Here is a 19,378-nt window from a genome sequence, read left to right as displayed (position 1 = left end):
GTATACTCCCATTATCCTCTGTATACTATATATACACATCCTCCATCTATACATTACACATCTGTATACACCCATTATCCTCTGTATACTATATACACACATCCTCTATCTATACATTACACATCTGTATACTCCCATTATCCTCTGTATACTATACACACATCCTCCATCTATACATTACACATCTGTATACTCCCATTATCCTCTGTATACTATATACACACCCTCCATCTATACATTACACATCTGTATACTCCCATTATCCTCTATATACTATATATACACATCCTCCATCTATACATTACACATCTGTATACTCCCATTATCCTCTGTATACTATATATACACATCCTCCATCTATACATTACACATCTGTATACTCCCATTATCCTCTGTATACTATATACACATCCTCTATCTATACATTACACATCTGTATACTCCCATTATCCTCTGTATACTATATACACATCCTCCATCTATACATTACACATCTGTATACTCCCATTATCCTCTATATACTATATATACACATCCTCCATCTATACATTACACATCTGTATACTCCCATTATCCTCTGTATACTATATACACATCCTCCATCTATACATTACACATCTGTATACTCCCATTATCCTCTATATACACACATCCTCCATCTATACATTACACATCTGTATACTCCCATTATTCTCTGTATACTATATATACACATCCTCCATCTATACATTACACATCTGTATACTCCCATTATCCTCTGTATACTATATACACATCCTCCATCTATACATTACACATCTGTATACTCCCATTATCCTCTATATACTATATATACACATCCTCCATCTATACATTACACATCTGTATACACCCATTATCCTCTGTATACTATATACACACATCCTCCATCTATACATTACACATCTGTATACTCCCATTATCCTCTATATACTGTATATACACACATCCTCCATCTATACATTACACATCTGTATACTCCCATTATCCTCTGTATACTATATACACATCCTCCATCTATACATTACACATCTGTATACTCCCATTATCCTCTGTATACTATATACACACATCCTCCATCTATACATTACACATCTGTATACTCTCATTATCCTCTGTATACTATATACACATCCTCCATCTATACATTACACATCTGTATACTCCCATTATCCTCTATATACTATATATACACATCCTCCATCTATACATTACACATCTGTATACTCCCATCATCCTCTATATACTATATATACACATCCTCCATCTATACATTACACATCTGTATACTCCCATTATCCTCTGTATACTATATATATACACATCCTCCATCTATACATTACACATCTGTATACTCCCATTATCCTCTGTATACTGTATATACACATCCTCCATCTATACATTACACATCTGTATACTCCCATTATCCTCTGTATACTATATATATACACATCCTCCATCTATACATTACACATCTGTATACTCCCATTATCCTCTGTATACTATATACACACATCCTCCATCTATACATTACACATCTGTATACTCCCATTATCCTCTGTATACTATATATACACATCCTCCATCTATACATTACACATCTGTATACACCCATTATCCTCTGTATACTATATATACACATCCTCCATCTATACATTACACATCTGTATACTCCCATTATTCTCTGTATACTATATACACATCCTACATCTATACATTACACATCTGTATACTCCCATTATCCTCTGTATACTATATACACACATCCTCCATCTATACATTACACATCTGTATACTCCCAATATCCTCTGTATACTATATATACACATCCTCCGTCTATACATTACACATCTGTATACTCCCATTATCCTCTGTATACTATATACACACATCCTCCATCTATACATTACACATCTGTATACACCCATTATCCTCTGTATACTATACACACATCCTCCATCTATACATTACACATCTGTATACTCTCATTATCCTCTATATACTATATACACACATCCTCCATCTATACATTACACATCTGTATACTCCCATTATCCTCTGTATACTATATATACACATCCTCCATCTATACATTACACATCTGTATACTCCCATTATTCTCTGTATACTATATACACATCCTCCATCTATACATTACACATCTGTATACTCCCATTATCCTCTGTATACTATATATACACATCCTCCATCTATACATTACACATCTGTATACTCCCATTATCCTCTGTATACTATATATACACATCCTCCATCTATACATTACACATCTGTATACTCCCATTATTCTCTGTATACTATATACACATCCTCCATCTATACATTACACATCTGTATACTCCCATTATCCTCTGTATACTATATATACACATCCTCCATCTATACATTACACATCTGTATACTCCCATTATCCTCTGTATACTATATATACACATCCTCCATCTATACATTACACATCTGTATACTCCCATTATCCTTTGTATACTATATATACACATCCTCCATCTATACATTACACATCTGTATACACCCATTATTCTCTATATACTATATACACATCCTCCATCTATACATTACACATCTGTATACTCCCATTATTCTCTATATACTATATACACATCCTCCATCTATACATTACACATCTGTATACTCCCATTATCCTCTGTATATACACATCCTCCATCTATACATTACACATCTGTATACTCCCATTATCCTTTGTATACTATATATACACATCCTCCATCTATACATTACACATCTGTATACTCCCATTATCCTCTGTATACTATATATACACACATCCTCCATCTATACATTACACATCTGTATACTCCCATTATCCTCTGTATACTGTATATACACATCCTCCATCTATACATTACACATCTGTATACTCCCATTATCCTCTGTATACTATATATACACATCCTCCATCTATACATTACACATCTGTATACTCTCATTATCCCCTATATACTATATACACACATCCTCCATCTATACATTACACATCTGTATACTCCCATTATCCTCTGTATACTATATATACACATCCTCCATCTATACATTACACATCTGTATACTCCCATTATCCTCTATATACTATATATACACATCCTCCATCTATACATTACACATCTGTATACTCCCAATATCCTCTGTATACTATATATACACATCCTCCATCTATACATTACACATCTGTATACTCCCATTATCCTCTGTATACTATATATACACATCCTCCATCTATACATTACACATCTGTATACTCCCATTATTCTCTGTATACTATATACACACATCCTCCATCTATACATTACACATCTGTATACTCCCATTATTCTCTGTATACTATATACACATCCTCCATCTATACATTACACATCTGTATACTCCCATTATTCTCTGTATACTATATATACACATCCTCCATCTATACATTACACATCTGTATACTCCCATTATCCTCTGTATACTATATATACACATCCTCCATCTATACATTACACATCTGTATACTCCCATTATTCTCTGTATACTATATACACACATCCTCCATCTATACATTACACATCTGTATACTCCCATTATTCTCTGTATACTATATACACACATCCTCCATCTATACATTACACATCTGTATACTCCCATTATCCTCTATATACACACATCCTCCATCTATACATTACACATCTGTATACTCCCATTATTCTCTGTATACTATATATACACATCCTCCATCTATACATTACACATCTGTATACTCCCATTATCCTCTGTATACTATATACACATCCTCCATCTATACATTACACATCTGTATACTCCCATTATCCTCTATATACTATATATACACATCCTCCATCTATACATTACACATCTGTATACACCCATTATCCTCTGTATACTATATACACACATCCTCCATCTATACATTACACATCTGTATACTCCCATTATCCTCTATATACTGTATATACACACATCCTCTATCTATACATTACACATCTGTATACACCCATTATCCTCTGTATACTATATACACATCCTCCATCTATACATTACACATCTGTATACTCCCATTATCCTCTGTATACTATATACACATCCTCCATCTATACATTACACATCTGTATACTCCCATTATCCTCTATATACTATATATACACATCCTCCATCTATACATTACACATCTGTATACACCCATTATCCTCTGTATACTATATACACACATCCTCCATCTATACATTACACATCTGTATACTCCCATTATCCTCTGTATACTATATACACATCCTCCATCTATACATTACACATCTGTATACTCCCATTATCCTCTGTATACTATATACACACATCCTCCATCTATACATTACACATCTGTATACTCTCATTATCCTCTGTATACTATATACACATCCTCCATCTATACATTACACATCTGTATACTCCCATTATCCTCTATATACTATATATACACATCCTCCATCTATACATTACACATCTGTATACTCCCATCATCCTCTATATACTATATATACACATCCTCCATCTATACATTACACATCTGTATACTCCCATTATCCTCTGTATACTATATATATACACATCCTCCATCTATACATTACACATCTGTATACTCCCATTATCCTCTGTATACTGTATATACACATCCTCCATCTATACATTACACATCTGTATACTCCCATTATCCTCTGTATACTATATATATATACACATCCTCCATCTATACATTACACATCTGTATACTCCCATTATCCTCTGTATACTATATACACACATCCTCCATCTATACATTACACATCTGTATACTCCCATTATCCTTTGTATACTATATATACACATCCTCCATCTATACATTACACATCTGTATACACCCATTATTCTCTATATACTATATACACATCCTCCATCTATACATTACACATCTGTATACTCCCATTATTCTCTATATACTATATACACATCCTCCATCTATACATTACACATCTGTATACTCCCATTATCCTCTGTATATACACATCCTCCATCTATACATTACACATCTGTATACTCCCATTATCCTTTGTATACTATATATACACATCCTCCATCTATACATTACACATCTGTATACTCCCATTATCCTCTGTATACTATATATACACACATCCTCCATCTATACATTACACATCTGTATACTCCCATTATCCTCTGTATACTGTATATACACATCCTCCATCTATACATTACACATCTGTATACTCCCATTATCCTCTGTATACTATATATACACATCCTCCATCTATACATTACACATCTGTATACTCTCATTATCCCCTATATACTATATACACACATCCTCCATCTATACATTACACATCTGTATACTCCCATTATCCTCTGTATACTATATATACACATCCTCCATCTATACATTACACATCTGTATACTCCCATTATCCTCTATATACTATATATACACATCCTCCATCTATACATTACACATCTGTATACTCCCAATATCCTCTGTATACTATATATACACATCCTCCATCTATACATTACACATCTGTATACTCCCATTATCCTCTATATACTATATATACACATCCTCCATCTATACATTACACATCTGTATACTCCCAATATCCTCTGTATACTATATATACACATCCTCCATCTATACATTACACATCTGTATACTCCCATTATCCTCTGTATACTATATATACACATCCTCCATCTATACATTACACATCTGTATACTCCCATTATTCTCTGTATACTATATACACACATCCTCCATCTATACATTACACATCTGTATACTCCCATTATTCTCTGTATACTATATACACATCCTCCATCTATACATTACACATCTGTATACTCCCATTATTCTCTGTATACTATATATACACATCCTCCATCTATACATTACACATCTGTATACTCCCATTATCCTCTGTATACTATATATACACATCCTCCATCTATACATTACACATCTGTATACTCCCATTATTCTCTGTATACTATATACACACATCCTCCATCTATACATTACACATCTGTATACTCCCATTATTCTCTGTATACTATATACACATCCTCCATCTATACATTACACATCTGTATACTCCCATTATTCTCTGTATACTATATACACACATCCTCCATCTATACATTACACATCTGTATACTCCCATTATTCTCTGTATACTATATATACACATCCTCCATCTATACATTACACATCTGTATACTCCCATTATCCTCTGTATACTATATACACATCCTCCATCTATACATTACACATCTGTATACTCTCATTATCCTCTATATACTATATACACACATCCTCCATCTATACATTACACATCTGTATACTCCCATTATCCTCTGTATACTATATATACACATCCTCCATCTATACATTACACATCTGTATACACCCATTATCCTCTGTATACTATATACACATCCTCCATCTATACATTACACATCTGTATACTCCCATTATCCTCTGTATACTATATACACACATCCTCCATCTATACATTACACATCTGTATACTCCCATTATCCTCTGTATACTATATATACACATCCTCCATCTATACATTACACATCTGTATACTCCCATTATCCTCTGTATACTATATACACACATCCTCCATCTATACATTACACATCTGTATACTCCCATTATCCTCTGTATACTGTATATACACATCCTCCATCTATACATTACACATCTGTATACTCCCAATATCCTCTGTATACTATATATACACATCCTCCATCTATACATTACACATCTGTATACTCCCATTATCCTCTGTATACTGTATATACACATCCTCCATCTATACATTACACATCTGTATACTCCCATTATCCTCTGTATACTGTATATACACATCCTCCATCTATACATTACACATCTGTATACTCCCATTATCCTCTATATACTATATATACACATCCTCCATCTATACATTACACATCTGTATACTCCCATTATCCTCTGTATACTGTATATACACATCCTCCATCTATACATTACACATCTGTATACTCCCAATATCCTCTGTATACTGTATACACACATCCTCCATCTATACATTACACATCTGTATATTCCCATTATTCTCTGTATACTGTATATACACATCCTCCATCTATACATTACACATCTGTATACTCCCAATATCCTCTGTATACTGTATACACACATCCTCCATCTATACATTACACATCTGTATACTCCCATTATTCTCTATACTATATATACACATCCTCCATCTATACATTACACATCTGTATACTCCCATTATCCTCTATATACTATATATACACATCCTCCATCTATACATTACACATCTGTATACTCCCATTATCCTCTGTATACTGTATATACACATCCTCCATCTATACATTACACATCTGTATACTCCCAATATCCTCTGTATACTGTATACACACATCCTCCATCTATACATTACACATCTGTATACTCCCATTATCCTCTGTATACTGTATATACACATCCTCCATCTATACATTACACATCTGTATACTCCCATTATCCTCTGTATACTGTATATACACATCCTCCATCTATACATTACACATCTGTATACTCCCATTATCCTCTGTATACTGTATATACACATCCTCCATCTATACATTACACATCTGTATACTCCCAATATCCTCTGTATACTGTATACACACATCCTCCATCTATACATTACACATCTGTATACTCCCATTATTCTCTGTATACTATATACACATCCTCCATCTATACATTACACATCTGTATACTCCCATTATTCTCTGTATACTATATACACACATCCTCCATCTATACATTACACATCTGTATACTCCCATTATCCTCTGTATACTATATACACACATCCTCCATCTATACATTACACATCTGTATACTCCCATTATCCTCTGTATACTATATACACACATCCTCCATCTATACATTACACATCTGTATACTCCCATTATCCTCTGTATACTATATATACACAACCTCCATCTATACATTACACATCTGTATACTCCCAATATCCTCTGTATACTATATATACACATCCTCCATCTATACATTACACATCTGTATACTCCCATTATCCTCTGTATACTATATATACACATCCTCCATCTATACATTACACATCTGTATACTCCCATTATCCTCTGTATACTATATACACACATCCTCCATCTATACATTACACATCTGTATACTCCCATTATCCTCTGTATACTGTATATACACATCCTCCATCTATACATTACACATCTGTATACTCCCATTATCCTCTATATACTATATACACACATCCTCCATCTATACATTACACATCTGTATACTCCCATTATCCTCTATATACTATATATACACATCCTCCATCTATACATTACACATCTGTATACTCCCAATATCCTCTGTATACTATATATACACATCCTCCATCTATACATTACACATCTGTATACTCCCATTATCCTCTGTATACTGTATATACACATCCTCCATCTATACATTACACATCTGTATACTCCCATTATCCTCTGTATACTATATATACACATCCTCCATCTATACATTACACATCTGTATACTCCCATTATCCTCTGTATACTATATATACACATCCTCCATCTATACATTACACATCTGTATACTCCCATTATCCTCTGTATACTGTATATACACATCCTCCATCTATACATTACACATCTGTATACTCCCATTATCCTCTGTATACTATATACACACATCCTCCATCTATACATTACACATCTGTATACTCTCATTATCCTCTGTATACTATATATATACACATCCTCCATCTATACATTACACATCTGTATACTCCCATTATCCTCTATATACTGTATATACACACATCCTCCATCTATACATTACACATCTGTATACTCCCATTATCCTCTATATACTATATACACACATCCTCCATCTATACATTACACATCTGTATACTCCCATTATCCTCTGTATACTATATATACACATCCTCCATCTATACATTACACATCTGTATACTCCCATTATCCTCTGTATACTATATACACATCCTCCATCTATACATTACACATCTGTATACTCCCATTATCCTCTGTATACTATATACACACATCCTCCATCTATACATTACACATCTGTATACTCCCATTATCCTCTGTATACTATATACACATCCTCCATCTATACATTACACATCTGTATACACCCATTATCCTCTGTATACTATATATACACATCCTCCATCTATACATTACACATCTGTATACTCCCATTATCCTCTGTATACTATATACACATCCTCCATCTATACATTACACATCTGTATACTCCCATTATCCTCTGTATACTATATATACACATCCTCCATCTATACATTACACATCTGTATACTCCCATTATCCTCTGTATACTATATATACACATCCTCCATCTATACATTACACATCTGTATACTCCCATTATCCTCTGTATACTATATACACACATCCTCCATCTATACATTACACATCTGTATACTCCCATTATTCTCTGTATACTATATATACACACATCCTCCATCTATACATTACACATCTGTATACACCCATTATCCTCTATATACTATATATACACATCCTCCATCTATACATTACACATCTGTATACTCCCATTATCCTCTGTATACTGTATATACACATCCTCCATCTATACATTACACATCTGTATACACCCATTATCCTCTGTATACTATATACACATCCTCCATCTATACATTACACATCTGTATACTCCCATTATTCTCTGTATACTATATATACACATCCTCCATCTATACATTACACATCTGTATACTCCCATTATTCTCTGTATACTATATATACACATCCTCCATCTATACATTACACATCTGTATACTCCCATTATCCTCTGTATACTATATACACACATCCTCCATCTATACATTACACATCTGTATACTCCCATTATCCTCTATATACTATATATACACATCCTCCCTCTATACATTACACATCTGTATACTCCCATTATCCTCTGTATACTATATATACACATCCTCCATCTATACATTACACATCTGTATACTCCCATTATCCTCTATATACTATATATACACATCCTCCATCTATACATTACACATCTGTATACTCCCATTATCCTCTGTATACTATATATACACATCCTCCATCTATACATTACACATCTGTATACTCCCATTATCCTCTGTATACTATATACACACATCCTCCATCTATACATTACACATCTGTATACTCCCATTATCCTCTGTATACTATATATACACATCCTCCATCTATACATTACACATCTGTATACTCCCATTATCCTCTGTATACTGTATATACACATCCTCCATCTATACATTACACATCTGTATACTCCCATTATTCTCTGTATACTATATATACACACATCCTCCATCTATACATTACACATCTGTATACTCCCATTATCCTCTGTATACTATATACACATCCTCCATATATACATTACACATCTGTATACTCCCATTATCCTCTGTATACTGTATATACACATCCTCCATCTATACATTACACATCTGTATACTCCCATTATCCTCTGTATACTATATACACATCCTCCGTCTATACATTACACATCTGTATACTCCCATTATCCTCTGTATACTATATACACACATCCTCCATCTATACATTACACATCTGTATACTCCCAATATCATCTGTATACTGTATATACACATCCTCCATCTATACATTACACATCTGTATACTCCCATTATCCTCTATATACTATATATACACATCCTCCATCTATACATTACACATCTGTATACTCCCATTATCCTCTGTATACTATATACACATCCTCCATCTATACATTACACATCTGTATACTCCCATTATCCTCTGTATACTATATACACACATCCTCCATCTATACATTACACATCTGTATACTCCCATTATCCTCTGTATACTGTATATACACATCCTCCGTCTATACATTACACATCTGTATACTCCCATTATCCTCTGTATACTATATACACACATCCTCCATCTATACATTACACATCTGTATACTCCCATTATCCTCTGTATACTGTATATACACATCCTCCATCTATACATTACACATCTGTATACTCCCATTATCCTCTATATACTATATATACACATCCTCCATCTATACATTACACATCTGTATACACCCATTATCCTCTATATACACATCCTCCATCTATACATTACACATCTGTATACTCCCATTATCCTCTGTATACTATATACACACATCCTCCATCTATACATTACACATCTGTATACTCCCATTATCCTCTGTATACTATATATACACATCCTCCATCTATACATTACACATCTGTATACTCCCATTATCCTCTGTATACTATATACACACATCCTCCATCTATACATTACACATCTGTATACTCCCATTATCCTCTGTATACTATATATACACATCCTCCATCTATACATTACACATCTGTATACTCCCATTATCCTCTGTATACTATATACACACATCCTCCATCTATACATTACACATCTGTATACACCCATTATCCTCTGTATACTATATACACATCCTCCATCTATACATTACACATCTGTATACACCCATTATCCTCTGTATACTATATACACATCCTCCATCTATACATTACACATCTGTATACTCCCATTATCCTCTGTATACTGTATATACACATCCTCCATCTATACATTACACATCTGTATACTCCCATTATCCTCTGTATACTATATATACACATCCTCCATCTATACATTACACATCTGTATACTCCCATTATCCTCTGTATACTATATACACATCTGTATACTCCCATTATCCTCTGTATACTATATATACACATCCTCCATCTATACATTACACATCTGTATACTCCCATTATCCTCTGTATACTATATACACACATCCTCCATCTATACATTACACATCTGTATACTCCCATTATCCTCTATATACTATATATACACATCCTCCCTCTATACATTACACATCTGTATACTCCCATTATCCTCTGTATACTATATATACACATCCTCCATCTATACATTACACATCTGTATACTCCCATTATCCTCTGTATACTGTATATACACATCCTCCATCTGTACATTACACATCTGTATACTCCCATTATCCTCTGTATACTATATACACACATCCTCCATCTATACATTACACATCTGTATACTCCCATTATCCTCTGTATACTATATATACACATCCTCCATCTATACATTACACATCTGTATACTCCCATTATCCTCTGTATACTATATATACACATCCTCCATCTATACATTACACATCTGTATACTCCCATTATCCTCTGTATACTATATATACACATCCTCCATCTATACATTACACATCTGTATACTCCCATTATCCTCTGTATACTATATATACACATCCTCCATCTATACATTACACAGCTATACACTATACACCCATTATCCTCTGTATACTATATACACATCCTCCATCTATACATTACACATCTGTATACTCCCATTATCCTCTGTATACTATATATACACATCCTCCATCTATACATTACACAGCTATACACTATACACCCATTATCCTCTGTATACTATATACACATCCTCCATCTATACATTACACATCTGTATACTCCCATTATCCTCTGTATACTGTATATACACATCCTCCATCTGTACATTACACATCTGTATACTCCCATTATCCTCTGTATACTATATATACACATCCTCCATCTATACATTACACATCTGTATACTCCCATTATCCTCTGTATACTATATACACACATCCTCCATCTATACATTACACATCTGTATACTCCCAATATCCTCTGTATACTGTATACACACATCCTCCATCTATACATTACACATCTGTATACTCCCATCATCCTCTATATACTATATATACACATCCTCCATCTATACATTACACATCTGTATACTCCCATTATCCTCTATATACTATATACACACATCCTCCATCTATACATTACACATCTGTATACACCCATTATCCTCTGTATACTATATACACACATCCTCCATCTATACATTACACATCTGTATACTCCCATTATCCTCTATATACTATATATACACATCCTCCCTCTATACATTACACATCTGTATACTCCCATTATCCTCTGTATACTATATATACACATCCTCCATCTATACATTACACATCTGTATACTCCCATTATCCTCTGTATACTATATACACACATCCTCCATCTATACATTACACATCTGTATACTCTCATTATCCTCTGTATACTATATATACACATCCTCCATCTATACATTACACATCTGTATACTCCCATTATTCTCTGTATACTATATACACACATCCTCCATCTATACATTACACATCTGTATACTCCCATTATTCTCTGTATACTATATATACACATCCTCCATCTATACATTACACATCTGTATACTCCCATTATCCTCTATATACTATATATACACATCCTCCCTCTATACATTACACATCTGTATACTCCCATTATCCTCTGTATACTATATATACACATCCTCCATCTATACATTACACATCTGTATACTCCCATTATTCTCTGTATACTATATACACATCCTCCATCTGTACATTACACATCTGTATACTCCCATTATCCTCTGTATACTATATACACACATCCTCCATCTATACATTACACATCTGTATACTCCCATTATCCTCTGTATACTATATATACACATCCTCCATCTATACATTACACATCTGTATACTCCCATTATCCTCTGTATACTATATATACACATCCTCCATCTATACATTACACATCTGTATACTCCCATTATCCTCTGTATACTATATATACACATCCTCCATCTATACATTACACATCTGTATACTCCCATTATCCTCTGTATACTATATATACACATCCTCCATCTATACATTACACAGCTATACACTATACACCCATTATCCTCTGTATACTATATACACATCCTCCATCTATACATTACACATCTGTATACTCCCATTATCCTCTGTATACTGTATATACACATCCTCCATCTGTACATTACACATCTGTATACTCCCATTATCCTCTATATACTATATACACATCCTCCATCTATACATTACACATCTGTATACTCCCATTATCCTCTGTATACTATATATACACATCCTCCATCTATACATTACACATCTGTATACTCCCATTATCCTCTGTATACACATCCTCCATCTATACATTACACATCTGTATACACCCATTATCCTCTGTATACTATATACACATCCTCCATCTATACATTACACATCTGTATACTCCCATTATCCTCTGTATACTATATATACACATCCTCCATCTATACATTACACATCTGTATACTCCCATTATCCTCTGTATACTATATACACATCCTCCATCTATACATTACACATCTGTATACACCCATTATCCTCTGTATACTATATATACACATCCTCCATCTATACATTACACATCTGTATACTCCCATTATCCTCTGTATACTATATATACACATCCTCCATCTATACATTACACATCTGTATACTCCCATTATCCTCTATATACTATATATACACATCCTCCATCTATACATTACACATCTGTATACTCTCATTATCCTCTATATACTATATACACACATCCTCCATCTATACATTACACATCTGTATACACCCATTATCCTCTGTATACTATATATACACATCCTCCATCTATACATTACACATCTGTATACTCCCATTATCCTCTGTATACTATATATACACATCCTCCATCTATACATTACACATCTGTATACTCCCATTATCCTCTATATACTATATATACACATCCTCCATCTATACATTACACATCTGTATACTCTCATTATCCTCTATATACTATATACACACATCCTCCATCTATACATTACACATCTGTATACACCCATTATCCTCTATATACTATATATACACATCCTCCATCTATACATTACACATCTGTATACTCTCATTATCCTCTATATACTATATACACATCCTCCATCTATACATTACACATCTGTATACACCCATTATCCTCTGTATACTATATATACACATCCTCCATCTATACATTACACATCTGTATACTCCCATTATCCTCTGTATACTATATACACACATCCTCCATCTGTACATTACACATCTGTATACTCCCATTATCCTCTGTATACTATATATACACATCCTCCATCTATACATTACACATCTGTATACTCCCATTATCCTCTGTATACTATATACACATCCTCCATCTATACATCACACATCTGTATACTCCCATTATCCTCTGTATACTATATACACATCCTCCATCTATACATTACACATCTGTATACTCCCATTATCCTCTGTATACTATATATACACATCCTCCATCTATACATTACACATCTGTATACTCCCATTATCCTCTGTATACTATATACACATCCTCCATCTATACATTACACATCTGTATACTCCCATTATTCTCTGTATACTATATATACACATCCTCCATCTGTACATTACACATCTGTATACTCCCATTATCCTCTGTATACTATATACACACATCCTCCATCTATACATTACACATCTGTATACTCCCATTATCCTCTGTATACTATATACACATCCTCCCTCTATACATTACACATCTGTATACTCCCATTATCCTCTGTATACTATATATACACATCCTCCATCTATACATTACACATCTGTATACTCCCATTATCCTCTGTATACTATATATACACATCCTCCATCTATACATTACACATCTGTATACTCCCATTATCCTCTGTATACTGTATATACACATCCTCCATCTATACATTACACATCTGTATACTCCCATTATCCTCTGTATACTATATATACACATCCTCCATCTATACATTACACATCTGTATACTCCCATTATCCTCTGTATACTATATACACATCCTCCATCTATACATTACACATCTGTATACTCCCATTATCCTCTGTATACTATATATACACATCCTCCATCTATACATTACACATCTGTATACTCCCATTATCCTCTGTATACTATATACACATCCTCCATCTATACATTACACATCTGTATACTCCCATTATCCTCTGTATACTATATATACACATCCTCCATCTATACATTACACATCTGTATACTCCCATTATCCTCTGTATACTATATATACACATCCTCCATCTATACATTACACATCTGTATACTCCCATTATCCTCTGTATACTATATACACATCCTCCATCTATACATTACACATCTGTATACTCCCATTATCCTCTGTATACTATATATACACATCCTCCATCTATACATTACACATCTGTATACTCCCATTATCCTCTGTATACTATATATACACATCCTCCATCTATACATTACACATCTGTATACACCCATTATCCTCTGTATACTATATATACACATCCTCCATCTATACATTACACATCTGTATACTCCCATTATCCTCTATATACTATATATACACATCCTCCCTCTATACATTACACATCTGTATACTCCCATTATCCTCTGTATACTGTATATACACATCCTCCATCTATACATTACACATCTGTATACTCCCATTATCCTCTATATACTATATATACACATCCTACATCTATACATTACACATCTGTATACACCCATTATCCTCTGTATACTATATACACACACATCCTCCATCTATACATTACACATCTGTATACTCCCATTATCCTCTATATACTATATATACACATCCTCCATCTATACATTACACATCTGTATACTCCCATTATCCTCTGTATACTATATATACACATCCTCCATCTATACATTACACATCTGTATACTCCCATTATCCTCTATATACTATATACACACATCCTCCATCTATACATTACACATCTGTATACTCCCATTATCCTCTGTATACTATATATACACATCCTCCATCTATACATTACACATCTGTATACTCCCATTATCCTCTGTATACTATATACACACATCCTCCATCTATACATTACACATCTGTATACTCCCATTATCCTCTGTATACTATATATACACATCCTCCATCTATACATTACACATCTGTATACTCCCATTATCCTCTGTATACTATATATACACATCCTCCATCTATACATTACACATCTGTATACTCCCATTATCCTCTGTATACTATATACACACATCCTCCATCTATACATTACACATCTGTATACTCCCATTATCCTCTGTATACTATATATACACATCCTCCATCTATACATTACACATCTGTATACTCCCATTATCCTCTGTATACTATATACACATCCTCCATCTATACATTACACATCTGTATACTCCCATTATCCTCTGTATACTATATACACATCCTCCATCTATACATTACACATCTGTATACTCCCATTATCCTCTGTATACTATATACACATCCTCCATCTATACATTACACATCTGTATACTCCCAATATCCTCTGTATACTATATACACACATCCTCCATCTATACATTACACATCTGTATACTCCCAATATCCTCTGTATACTGTATATACACATCCTCCATCTATACATTACACATCTGTATACTCCCATTATCCTCTGTATACTATATACACACATCCTCCATCTATACATTACACATCTGTATACTCCCATTATCCTCTGTATACTATATACACATCCTCCATCTATACATTACACATCTGTATACTCCCATTATCCTCTGTATACTATATACACATCCTCCATCTATACATTACACATCTGTATACTCCCAATATCCTCTGTATACTATATACACACATCCTCCATCTATACATTACACATCTGTATACTCCCATTATCCTCTGTATACTATATACACACATCCTCCATCTATACATTACACATCTGTATACTCCCATTATCCTCTGTATACTATATACACACATCCTCCATCTATACATTACACATCTGTATACTCCCATTATCCTCTGTATACTATATACACATCCTCCATCTATACATTACACATCTGTATACTCCCATTATCCTCTGTATACTATATATACACATCCTCCATCTATACATTACACATCTGTATACTCCCAATATCCTCTGTATACTATATACACACATCCTCCATCTATACATTACACATCTGTATACTCCCATTATCCTCTGTATACTATATACACATCCTCCATCTATACATTACACATCTGTATACTCCCATTATCCTCTGTATACTATATACACATCCTCCATCTATACATTACACATCTGTATACTCCCAATATCCTCTGTATACTATATACACACATCCTCCATCTATACATTACACATCTGTATACTCCCATTATCCTCTGTATACTATATATACACATCCTCCATCTATACATTACACATCTGTATACTCCCATTATTCTCTATATACTATATACACACATCCTCCATCTATACATTACACATCTGTATACACCCATTATTCTCTATATACTATATATACACATCCTCCATCTATACATTACACAGCTATACACTATATACACACATCCTCACACTGGATATGACACATCACTATACTCACACCGTGTCCTCCCCCACTGCACACCACAGCCTGTCCGTGCACTCTCTCCTCGGCCGCCATCTTGTCTGATCCTCACCTGCGCGCTTTCTGGTGCGCTCCCGGTTCCGCTCAGCGGTCACAATCCGGCGCCATCCGTGTCGGTAGTTGGTGAGGGTGCGCTGGCGCTCAGGGGGCGGGCAGCGGGCGGCACGGGGGCCGGTGAGCACTCGGAGGTGGTCGTTACACTCAGCCAACAAACGACTTTCCTGTCAGCTGGACGGAGCCGGCGCTCACTGCGCAAAATGGCGACGTGGGCGGAGACTCAGGGCTTTTTACGAAGGGCGGGGATTTCTACGTCATGTTCCTTAGAGCATGCTGGGAAACTTGGGCGTGGCTCCGCTTCTTCACTGAGGGCCGGGGAAGAGCGGGAAATTACAAGTGTGTCTGTCTTCCCGTGTGTATATACCTCTCTCACCGTGTGTGACCTGTGTGTATATACCGCCCTCACCGTGTGTATATACCTTCCTCACCGTGTGTGACCCGTGTGTATAGAGCGCCCTCACCGTGTGTGACCTGTGTATATACCTCCCTCA

General features: G+C 34.5%; 1 protein-coding gene across 3 annotated transcripts in view; it reads right to left on the bottom strand.

Annotated features, from left to right (window-relative positions):
- Positions 1-19,099, bottom strand: part of SRCAP (Snf2 related CREBBP activator protein) — a 68,980-nt gene extending 49,881 nt beyond the window's left edge. The window contains exon 1 of one of the 3 annotated variants that reach the window (XM_077273601.1): positions 18,883-19,099. The gene's annotated coding sequence lies outside the window, so the exon portion shown is untranslated. Of the gene's footprint in view, positions 1-18,806 lie in introns of all 3 variants that reach the window. The other 2 variants (XM_077273599.1, XM_077273598.1) reach the window with 2 other exon arrangements.
- Positions 19,100-19,378: the final 279 nt, after the last annotated feature.

This window comes from Ranitomeya variabilis, chromosome 7 (genome assembly GCF_051348905.1).
Source record: "Ranitomeya variabilis isolate aRanVar5 chromosome 7, aRanVar5.hap1, whole genome shotgun sequence".
In the NCBI taxonomy this organism is placed as follows: Eukaryota; Metazoa; Chordata; class Amphibia; order Anura; family Dendrobatidae; genus Ranitomeya; species Ranitomeya variabilis.
This window is presented reverse-complemented; position numbering and strand designations above follow the sequence as displayed.